The 12543-nt window shown below is 40.6% G+C and overlaps 1 non-coding gene across 1 annotated transcript; it reads left to right on the plus strand.

Moving 5' to 3' along the window:
* Nucleotides 1-2455: 2455 nt before the first annotated feature.
* LOC123724975 (U7 small nuclear RNA) lies at nt 2456-2508 on the plus strand. The gene has a single exon (XR_006757452.1). It is a non-coding gene; the product is annotated as a U7 small nuclear RNA (small nuclear RNA).
* The last annotated feature ends 10035 nt before the right edge of the window (nt 2509-12543 follow it).

Genomic DNA, 12543 nt, shown 5'->3' on the forward strand with positions numbered 1-12543 from the left:
GGAAGCTTAGCTTAGCTTTCTCCCCTATAAAACCTCACTGTCACACTGTTATACAGTCTGCCTAAACAAAGCATGCGAGAGGAACAAATGATTAGATAGAACAGACATCTATGACCACGGGAACAATTGAAGCCTTCACTGAAGTGATGGAGACACAAAACAACACAGAGGGTGTCTCAGTTCAGACCCTGTTCTTTTTTAAATATCATGAATACAATAGTGGCTTATGAATAAAAGATCAATGGTGGCGTGGGATTTGCTGGTCGGAGAAAATGTCATGTTGGTTTAATGGTGGAGGGAGAAAGGTCTGACTGGCTGCACAGGGCCACGGAAGACCTGTGTGTGTGTCTGTGTGTGCATGTGTGCTATCATTTTCGTGAGGAGCTTAAAAGCCAGTTCCATTTCCTCATCTGAAATGTTACACTTTACCCTGTTATGAGAAGTTGCCATTTTAACTTTCTTTCGGAGGCAACTGGAAAATCTAAAAACGTCATCGGACCAGACCACAAGCACATCCCACATGAAAAAATACTACAGTTTACTATATAATTCTACAGTACTTACTATATAATTCTGTAGTGATTTTTATTTTACCTTTATTTAACTCGGCAAGTCAGTTAAGAACACATTCTTATTTTTAATGACGGCCTAGGAACAGTGGGTTAACTGCCTTGTTCAGGGGCAGAACGACAGATTTTTACCTCGTCAGCTCAGGGATTTGATCTTGCAACCTTTCAGTTACCTGTCCAACGCTCTAACCACTAGGCTACCTGCCGCCCCAGTAAACTGTAGTATACTGTAGAATACCGTATTACACACGTAGTATCCCTCGATCATGTGTATTACTTACTATAGAATGTTGTAGTATACCATAGTAAGTACTACAGTATTATCCTTTTTTTTTTTTATGAATACTACAGTACATTGCCGTGGGAAGATGTTTGGGGGTGGGGGTGCTTTGATAAAAAAAGTTAAAAACACTACACTCCGCAGAAACATGACACTTTACCATACTAAATAAATATTTACTACAGTATTTAATTTGCATATACAGTGCCTTCAGAAAGTAATCACACGCCTTGACTTTTTCAAAAATTTGCTGTGATACAGCCTGAATTTAAAATGTGTTTTTGTCACTTCTACACAAAATACCTCAATGTAAAATTAGAATTGTTTTTCGAAATATTACAAATTGATTAAAAGCTGAAATGTCTTGAGTCAATATGTATTCAATGCCTTTGTTATGCCAAGCCTAAATAAGTTCAGAAGATAACATTTCTTAACAAGTCAAAAAAGTTGCATGGACTCTGTGTGCAATAATAGTGTTTAACATGATTTTTGGATGACTACCTCATCTCTGTACCACACACATACGATTATCTGTAAGGTCTCTCAGTCGAGCAGTAAATTTCAAACACAGATTCAACCACAAAGACCAGGCCTCGCAAAGAAGGGCACCTATTGGTAGATGGGTAACAACAACAACAACAACAAAGCAGTAATTGAATATCCCTTTGAGCATGGTGAGGTTATTAACTACACTTTAGATGGTGTATCAATACACCCAGTCACTACAAAGAGACAGCAGTAAAAAATGTGGCAAAGCAATTCACGTTTTTGTCCTGAATAGAGTGTAATGCTTGGGACAAATCCTATACAACACATTATGGTTATGCTTGTAATCCTTAACAACGGGGGAGTTTTTCAGGATAAAAAAGAAACGGTATGGAACTAAGCACAGGCAAAATCCTAAAGAAAACCTGGTTCAATTTGCTTTCAACCAGACAATGGAAGAGAAAATCATCTTTCAGCAGGAATATAACCTAAAACACAAGGCCAAATCCACGCTGGAATGAGTGACTGAGTTCGTTTGGATTTAAATCTACTTGAAAATCTATGGCAAGACCTGAAAATGGTTGTCTAGCAATGATCAACAACCAATTTCACATTGCTTGAAGAATTTTGAAAAGATAATGGTCAAATGTTGTACAATCCAGGTGTGGAAAGCTCTTTGAGACTTTTTCAGAAAGACACAGCTGTAATCGCTGCCAAAAGTTCTTCTACAAAATATTGATTTAGAGGTGTGAATACTTATGTAAATGCAATATTTCTCTATTTCATTTTCAAGAAATTTGCTAAAATTTCAAAAAACGCATTTTTACTCATTACTCATTATGGAGTATTGTGTGTAGATGAGTGAGAATTGCATTTTATTTAATCAATTTTGAATTCAGGCTATAACACAACAAAATGCAGAATAAGTCAAGGGGTATGAATATTTTCTGAAGGCACTGTACCCTTCCCATTCCCCTCCCCCATATCCCAATTTGTGCCACATATATGTGAAAAACCTACATGTCAGGTATAGAACATATTGTCTTCCATAAAGGTTATAGAAAAGAGCATGAGCTCTGAACTATCTGTTCAGACCCCAGTCCTACCTACAGGTTATGGAAAATGTTATCTTTTAGTGTTTCTCCAGTAGGTTTCCTCAGGGAGAAAGCCTCCACATGGAAAAGATAATAAAACAAAACACAAGTGTGAATACTACGGTAATGTCCTCAAAAACACTACAGTAAATATTACAGTATATACTACAGTTTTCTTTCACTATAGTATTTTTACACTGCTCAAAAAAATAAAGGGAACATTTAAACAACACAATGTAACTCCAAGTCAATCCCACTTCTGTGAAATCAAACTGTCCACTTAGGAAGCAACACTGATTGACAATACATTTCACATGCTGTTGTGCAAATGGAATAGACAACAGGTGTAAATTATAGGCAATTAGCAAGACACCCCCAATAAAAGGGTGGTTCTGCAGGTGGGGACCACAGACCACTTCTCAGTTCCTATGCTTCCTGGCTGATGTTTTGGTCACTTTTGAATGCTGGTGGTGCTTTCACTCTAGTGGTAGCATGAGATGGAGTCTACAACCCACACAAGTGGCTCAGGTAGTGCAGCTCATCCAGGATGGCACATCAATGCGAGCTGTGGCAAGAAGGTTTGCTGTGTCTGTCAGCGTAGTGTCCAGAGCATGGAGGCGCTACCAGGAGACAGGCCAGTACATCAGGAGACATGGAGGAGGCCGTAGGAGGGCAACAACCCAGCAGCAGGACCGTTACCTCCGCCTTTGTGCAAGGAGGAGCAGGAGGAGCACTGCCAGAGCCCTGCAAAATGACCTCCAGCAGGCCACAAATGTGCATGTGTCTGCTCAAACGGTCAGAAACAGACTCCATGAGGGTGGTATGAGGGCCCGACGTCCACAGGTGGGGGTTGTGCTTACAGCCCAACACCGTGCAGGACGTTTGGCATTTGCCAGAGAACACCAAGATTGGCAAATTTGCCACTGACGCCCTGTGCTCTTCACAGATGAAAGCAGGTTCACACTGAGCACGTGACAGAGTCTGGAGACGCCGTGGAGAACGTTCTGCTGCCTGCAACATCCTCCAGCATGACCGGTTTGGCGGTGGGTCAGTCATGGTGTGGGGTGGCATTTCTTTGGGGGGCCGCACAGCCCTCCATGTGCTCGCCAGAGGTAGCCTGACTGCCATTAGGTACCGAGATGAGATCCTCAGACGCCTTGTGAGACCATATGCTGGTGCGGTTGGCCCTGGGTTCCTCCTAATGCAAGACAATGCTAGACCTCATGTGGCTGGAGTGTGTCAGCAGTTCCTGCAAGAGGAAGGCATTGATGCTATGGACTGGCCCGCCCGTTCCCCAGACCTGAATCCAATTGAGCACATCTGGGACATCATGTCTCGCTCCATCCACCAACGCCACGTTGCACCACAGACTGTCCAGGAGTTGGCGGATGCTTTAGTCCAGGTCTGGGAGGAGATCCCTCAGGAGACCATCCGCCACCTCATCAGGAGCATGCCCAGGCATTGTAGGGAGGTCATACAGGCACGTGGAGGCCACACACACTACTGAGCCTCATTTTGACTTGTTTTAAGGACATTACATCAAAGTTGGATCAGCCTGTAGTGTGGTTTTCCACTTTAATTTTGAGTGTGACTCCAAATCCAGACCTCCATGGGTTGATAAATTGGATTTCCATTGATTATTTTTGTGTGATTTTGTTGTCAGCACATTCAACTATGTAAAGAAAAAAGTATTTAATAAGATTATTTCTCTCATTCAGATCTAGGATGTGTTGTTTAAGTGTTCCCTTTATTTTTTTGAGCAGTATACTATAGTTCAGTTTAAATACTACAGTCAGGGTTGGGTAGGTTACTTTCTAAATGTAATCAGTTACAGTTACTAGCTAACTGTCCAAAAACGTAATCAGTAATGTAACTTTTGGATTACATAAACTCAGTAACGAGGCATTAGAAGACAAAAATATATGTTACCAATTGATCGACATCTATTGCAGGATAAATCAATGTTAAAGTTTACATAGCTGGCCATATATGGATGTTACATTTTACTTTATGGGTTGGTTATGTAGGCTTCTTCTAACCCATCACTTCTACTACATATAATAATACGATTAAATTATATCTTTACATTAATATATATAATTTCTAAGTCCAAAAATGTATGTAGCAACTACAGATTGCCCCTTTAACTGTATCAAAAGTGTGCAAGTTTGAGCATGTGTCAATGATTTTTTTTTTATAAGCATTAATTAGATTGAGCAATAAAAGCCCCACTTTTATTCCATAGGCTGTGATCTGCACTATTCAGCTGTTGCAAGAGCGCATTTTTCACTGGCTGTCCACCAATTTCAAAAATAATGATTGATGGGCAGCTTAAACTCCTTGAATTCAAAAATATTTGGGTTCAAATACACATTTAGATTTGTGAACAGCCATCCACAACAACCACAATCTGTAAGGCGCAAATATTTCAATGAGAGAGCAGCAGTGTGATTCACATCAATGCGCTATGTAGATATCAATAATAAGTGATATGCGTATCGCTGTAGACTACACCACTGCTGCCATCCTTACCTCCAAGTATTTATTGAAGTTGTATAATCTTTGGATGTCGACAGCAGTCGCACCTTTGGAAGACATAGCTTGGACTGTAGCCTACAAAAGCTTATTCCTGCTCTTTTCCCACGATCCATCAAACACATTGGGTGTGTCATCATAGTGGTCTCTGACTTGTGGTGAGACACGCTCAAGTGAAACAAATTTAAACATGCAACTTTTTGCAAACACCCTATATGAATTTAAAAGTAATCATCTAAGTAATCATCTATTTTTTCAAAAGTATCGGTAATCTGATTACAATATTTTTGCTGGTAACGTAATGGATTACAGTTAACGTTTTTGTAATCCCTTACATGTAACGGATTACATGTAATCTGTTACTCTCAACCCTGACTACAGTATATTACAGTAAATACTACAGTAAAGTTTGCAAAAACCCTGCAGTGAATACTATAGTATATAAATATAGTAATACTACAGTATTTAGACCATAGTATAATATAGTATTTTTTTGGTTTGGGATATAATTTGTGTACAGTTATAAAATAGGAATGAAGATGTTTCAGGGCATCCAAACCTACATCTCCATACATACCTCTAATGATGGTGGTAGCCTACAATCCATCAGATTCCTCATGATACAGACCAGACCATTATAAAAACAACAACTATTCAGAACCACGTTGTAAAAATGTTCTCAGGAGTAGGCTACGTTATAAATCAGGAGGAGAGAGTTTGGAAGCGAATGGAAAGGTATTTTATTACCTCTTGTCTTCTTCCCTTTTTAGAGAGAGAGAGAGAGAAAGAGATATGAGAGAGAGAGAAAGAAAGAAACAAAGAGAGAGAGCGACGCTAGCTGCTTTGAGTCTGAGACACGATCCACTCCCTACACTAATATCTGTGATAGGTCAACATTTTGAATGACGTCATCATGGCCCATCAATTACACAGTGACATCATGGGAACAGAACATATAGTGAGTCAGACAATCCATAGACTAGTATCAACACGGCCTCATTAGAATATGTCAAAGTGACATTTAACCACCTATGCTGACATATTAGTTATGCGACATATAGTAATTACAATGGTTAAATGTCAACAGTCTGACACATTTCTAATAAGAAATCAATTCTAGCTACTGTAGATGGTAGAGGCTACTTACAAAGCAAAAACTCAGGTCCCTGAGTTGACCAAAGATACAGATACAAACAGATAATAGATACAGGCCATTCAAGTGACGTGCAGTTCTGTAGGTTCTATCCATGCCCTTGACCGATTTATTTCATATTCTGTTTTATAATGCACATTGGATCAGAGCAAAACGTGAGCCTGGGACTGGGCTTTGAGGTAAGACATCAACCATAACTTTGTTAACCTGGTATCGTGACACTCTCTCTCTCTTTCTCTTTCTTTCATCTGTTTTCATAGCGGGGATTTCTAGGAGATTTTGTATTCTTCTATGATTGGGTTCTTTTGATCTTGCTGTCCGTTCTGTCGTGTCCCTCTCTCCTCTCCTCACCCTTTCTGTGATCAGCTCTACCACTGACCTCTACACTGGGGCTGCATCCCAAATAGCACCCTATTCCCTGTGTAGTGCACTATACGGCCCATAGTGCTTTGGTCAAACGTAGTGTACTATATAGGGAATCGGGTGCCATTTGGGATGTAACCTGGTGGTTGTGCTCTGGGTGGGGATGTTTCCTCTCTCTGATGAGTGAGCACTAACTCATGGTTCTTTCATGTGCCTTAGGTTAGGTCTTACAGTCATGAGTCTTTCTTAATACACAGAACAGCACACTGCTGCTGCTCAACAAAGGAGCAAGAAGATACAGTGAGTGTTGGGAGGGGGGACTTTGTGTGTGTGCACTATTGGTGTGTCTGTGTCCTAAAGTTTGAACACACACAGACACACTACTAGCTCTTCCATACCCAATAAGCAGCCAATTACACCTTTCTCTCTCTGACTAAACCAGTGGTTCCCAAACTAGGGGTCGCGACCCCATGTGCGGTCTCCTGATATGAAAAAATGGGGTCGAGGGAGAATTTCCATAATCCTATAAAAAAAAAAAAATTATACCATTTACAGTACCAGTCAAAAGTTTGGCCACACCTACTCATTCAAGGATTTTTCTTTCTTTTTACTATTTTCTACATTGTAGAATAATAGTGAAGACATCAAAACTATGAAATAACACATATGGAATCACGTAGTAACCAAAAAAGTGTTAATCAAATCAAAATATATTTGAGATTCTTCAAAGTAGCCACCCTTTGTCTTGATGACAGCTTTGCATACTCTTGGAATGCATTTCAATTAACAGGTGTGCCTTGTTAAAAGTTAATTTGTGGAATTTCTTTCCTTCTTCATGCATTTGAGTTTGTGTTGTGACAATGGAGGGATAGGATACAGAAGATTGTCATATTTGGTAAAAGACCAAGTCCATACTATGGCAAGAACAGCTCAAATAAGCAAAGCCAAATGACAGTCCATCATTACTTTAAGACATGAAGGTCAGTCAATCCCGGATATTTTCAAGAACTTTTAACATTTATTCAAGTGCAGTTGCAAAAACCATCAAGCGCTATGATGAAACTGGCTCTCATGAGGACCACCACAGGAACGGAAGACCCAGAGTTACCCCTGCTGCAGAGGATAAGTTCATTAGAGTTACCAGCCTCAGAAATTGCAGCCCAAATAAATGCTTCACAGAGTTCAAGTAACAGACACATTTCAACATCAACTGTTCAGTTGAGACTCTGTGAATCAGGCCTTCATGGTCAAATTGCTGCAAAGAAACCACTACTAAAGGACACCAATAATAAGAAGAGACTTGCTTGGGCCAAGGAACATGAGCAATGAACATTAGACCAGTGGAAATCTGTCCTTTGGTCTGATGAGTCCAAATTTGAGATTTTTGGTTCCAACCGCTGTGTCTTTGTGAGACGCAGAGCAGGTAAACAGATGATCTCCGCATGTGTGGTTCCCACCGTGAAGCATGGAGGAGGAGGTGTGATGATGGTGTGGCGGTGCTTTGCTGGTGACACTGTCAGTGATTTATTTAAAATTCAAGGCACACTTAACCAGCATGGCTACCACAGCATTCTGCAGCGATATGCAATCCCATCTGGTTTGCGCTTAGTGGGACTATCATTTGTTTTTCAACAGGACAATGACCCAACACACCTCCAGGCTATGTAAAGGCTATTTGACCAAGAAGTAGTGTGATGGAGTGCTGCATCAGACGACCTGGCCTCTACAATCACCCGACCTCAACCCAATTGAGATGGTTTGGGATGAGTTGGACCGTAGAGTGAAGGAAATGCATCCAACAAGTGCTCAGCATATGTGGGAACTCCTTTAAGACTCTTGGAAAAGCATTCCAGGTGAAGCTGGTTGAGATAATGCCTAGAGTGTGCAAAGCTGTCATCAAGGTAAAGGGTGGCTACTTTGAAGAATCTAAAATCTAAAATATATTTTGATTTGTTGAACACTTTTTTGGTTACTACATGATTCCATATGTGTTATTTCATAGTTTTGATGTCTTCACTATTATTCTACGATGTAGAAGATAGTAAAAATAAAAAACACCCTTGAATGAGTAGGTGTGTCCAAACTTTTGACTGGTATTGTATTTATTATAATATTGTCTTTGTATCTCAAAATCATTGTAATGTGGTTAACCTTAAAAATCGAAATGAAAATTATTCAAATCTAAAAGATAAAATTCAACCAGTGAGCGCCCTTTGATCATGGCAAAATGCCACCGTTGCACTTGAATCATTCCCACGGTGAATGGCTAGGCCCACTACACTATGAAACCACACGCTATTGAAGAGACTGATATTACTGGCCACCAAATATATAGTGAAAACAATGTGTGGGGTGGCAGAGGCACGGAAACTCACATCAATACCTTTGTCAGATGACACTGTTAAACAAAGGACTCATGCTGTTGCTAGCAATCAAGAGGAAACTCTGACTTACTCAAAAACTCCCCAGCTTATGCTCTCCAAAGGGATGTTAGCTGTGAAGGGCGAGATACTCATGCATTGACTTTTGTTCGCTATCATGTCAGGGGATGCTATTCACGAGGACATATTGTTCTGTCTCACGATTCCCGAGCATGAAACAGCATAGGGGATGTTCAGTGTGCTGCATGGCTACATTGACAAACTGATTCCATGGGATTGAATGGTGGGCTTTTGCACAGATGGGGCTCCATCTACTGTGCATTCGGAAAATATTCATACCTCATGACTTTTTCTACATTTTGTTACATTACAGCCTTATTCCAAAATGAATAAAAAAATTAATCTACACAAAATACTCCCTGATGACAAAGCAAAAACATGTTTTTAGACATTTTAGCACATTTATATAAAATTCAAAAACAGAAATACCTTATTTACATAAGTATTCAGACCCTTTGCTATGAGATTTGAAATTGAGCTCAGGTGCATCCTGTTTCCATTGATCATCCTTAAGATGTTTCTACAACTTGATTGGAGTCCACCTCTGGTAAATTAAATTGATTGGACATGGAAATGCGCACACCTGTCTATAGAACATCCCATAGTTGACAGTGCATGTCCAAGCCATGAGGTCAAAGGAATTGTCAGTAGAGTCCCGAGACAGGATTGTGTCGAGGCACAGATCTGGGGAAGGGTACCAAAACATTTCTGCAGCATTGAAGGTCCCCAAGAACACAGTTTTCTTCATCATTCTTAAATGGAAGAAGTCTGGAACCACCAAGAATCTTCATAGAACTGTCCGCCTGGCCAAACTGAGCAATCAGGGGAGAATGGCCTTGATCAGGGAGGTGACCAAGAACCAGATGGTCACTCTGACAGATCTCCAGAGTTCCTCTGTGGAGATGGAAGAACCTTCCATAAGGACAACCATCTCTGCAGCACTCCACCTATCAGACCTTTATGGTGGAGTGGCCAGACGGAAGCAACTCCTGGGTAAAAGGCACATGGCATCCTGGTTGGCGTTTGCCAAAATGCACCTACAGTGGCAAGAAAAAGTATGTGAACTCTTTGGAATTACCTGGATTTCTGCATAAATTGGTCATCAAATTTGATCTGATCTTAATCTAAGTCACAACGATAGACAAACAGAGTGTACTTAAACTAATAACACACAAATTATTGTATTTTTTTTGTCTATATTGAATACATCATTTAAACATTCACTGTGTAGGTTGGAAAAAGTATGTGAACCCCTAGGCTAATGACTCCTCCAAAAACTAATTGGAGTCAGGAGTCAGCTAACCTGGAGTCCAATCAATGAGACCAGATTGTAGATGTTGGTTAGAGCTGCCTTGCCCTATAAAAAACAGTCACAAAATTTGAGTTTGCTATTCACAAGAAGCATTGCTTGATGTGAACCATGCCTCGAACAAAAGAGATCTCAGAAGACCTAAGATTAAGACTAGTTGACTTGCATAAAGCTGGAAAGGGTTACAAAAGTATCTCTAAAAGCCTTGATGCTTATCAGTCCACGCTAAGACAAACTGTCTATAAATGGAGAAAGTTCAGCACTGTTGCTACTCTCCCTAGGAGTGGCCGCCCTGCAAAGATGACTGCAAGAGCATAGCGCAGAATGCTCAACGAGTTTAAGAAGAATCCTAGAGTGTCAGCTAAAGACTTACAGAAATCTCTGGGACATGCTAACATTTCTGTTGACGAGTCTACGATTCGTAAAACACGGGAGGACACCACGCAAGAAGTCACTGCTGTCCAAAAAAACCATTGCGCAAATCTGTAGTTTGCCAAAGTGCACCTGGATGTTCTACAGCGCTACTGGCAAAATATTCTGTGGACAGATGAATCTACAATTGAGTTGTTTGGAAGGAACACACAACACTATGTGTCGAGAGAAAAAGGCACAACACACCAACATCAAAACCTCATCACAACTGTACGTATGGTGGAGGGAGCATTATGGTTTGGGGCTGCTTTGCTGCCTCAGGGCCTAGACAGCTTGCTATCATCGACGGAAAAATGAATTCCCAAGTTTATCAAGACATTTTGCAGGAGAATGTTAGGCTATCTGTCCTCCAATTGAAGCTCAACAGAAGTTGGGTGATGCAACAGGACAACGACCCAAAACACAGAAATAAATCAACAACAAAATGGCTTCAACAGAAGAAAATACACCTTCTGGAGTGGCCCAGTCAGAGTCCTGACCAATTGAGATGCTTTGGCATGACCTCAAGTGAGCAGTTCACACCAGACATACCAAGAATATTGCTGAACTAAAACAGTTTTGTAAAGAGGAATGGTCCAAAATTCCTCCTGACCATTGTGCAGGTCTTGCTGCCAAAGGAGGGTCAACCAGTTATTAAATCCAAGGGTTCACATACTTTTTCCACCCTGCACTGTGAATGTTTACACGGTGTGTTCAATAAAGACATGAAAACATATAATTGTTTGTGTGTTATTAGTTTAAGCAGACTGTGTTTGTCTATTGTTGTGACCTAGATGAAGATCAGATCACATTTTATGACCAATGTATGTAGAAATTCAGGTATTTCCAAAGGGTTCACATACTTTTTCTTGCCAAGATTATCTTGTCTGAAGAAACCAAGATTTAACTCTTTGGCCTGAATGCCAAGCGTCACGTCTGGGGGAAACCTGACACCATTCCTACGGTGAAGCATGGTGCTGGCAGCATCATGCGGTGAGGATGTTTTTCAGCGGCAGGGACTGGGAGACTAGTCAGGATCAAGGGAAAGATGGAGCAAAGTACAGAGAGATCCGTAATGAAAACCTTTTCCAGAGCACTCAGGACCTCAGACTGGTGGTTCCCCTTCCAACAGGACAACGACCCTAAGCACACAGTCATGACAACGCAGGAGTGGCTTCGGGACAAGTCTTTGAACGTCCTTGAGTGGCCCAGCCAGAGCCCAAACTTGAACCCGATCTAACATCTCTGGAGAGACCTGAAAATAACTGTGCAGTGACACTTCCCATCCAACCTGACAGAGCTTGAGAGAATCTACAGAGAAGAATGGGAGAAACTCCTCAAATACAGGTGTGCCAATCTTGTAGCGTCATACCCAAGAAGACTCAAGGCTGTAATCGCTGCCAAAGGTGCTTCAACAAAGTACTAAGTAATACATTTACAAAAACATTTTTTTTTGCTTTGTTATTATGGGCTATTGTGTGTAGATTGAGGAGGGGAAAAACAATTTAATACATTCTATAATAAGGCTCTAACGTAACAAAATGTGGAAAAAGTCAAGGGGTCTGAATACTTTCCGCATGCACTGTGTGTATATATATATAAATATATTTAATTAAAAAAATGTCAGTCAATTTGATCAGTTTTATTCTTTGCCTTTCATATCAAAGCCGTGTGAACTGCAGAGGTTATTTAAGGGTGGCCCAACCAAGTGCTCAGACCAGCCACATAGCAGACATCTGTCCAACAATAAGTCAACGAACCTGGCATGCTGTAGTTTAGATAAATCCTCTGCCTTATTCAGGCCAAGCACATTACAGGTTGATGAAATAATCCCACAACAGCTCGCATTAAAACTCTTGATCTTTTCGCTCATTGTTTTTTTATTCACTTCATAAAAATTGA

This window comes from Salmo salar, chromosome ssa10 (assembly GCF_905237065.1).
Source record: "Salmo salar chromosome ssa10, Ssal_v3.1, whole genome shotgun sequence".
NCBI classification, from domain to species: domain Eukaryota; kingdom Metazoa; phylum Chordata; class Actinopteri; order Salmoniformes; family Salmonidae; genus Salmo; species Salmo salar.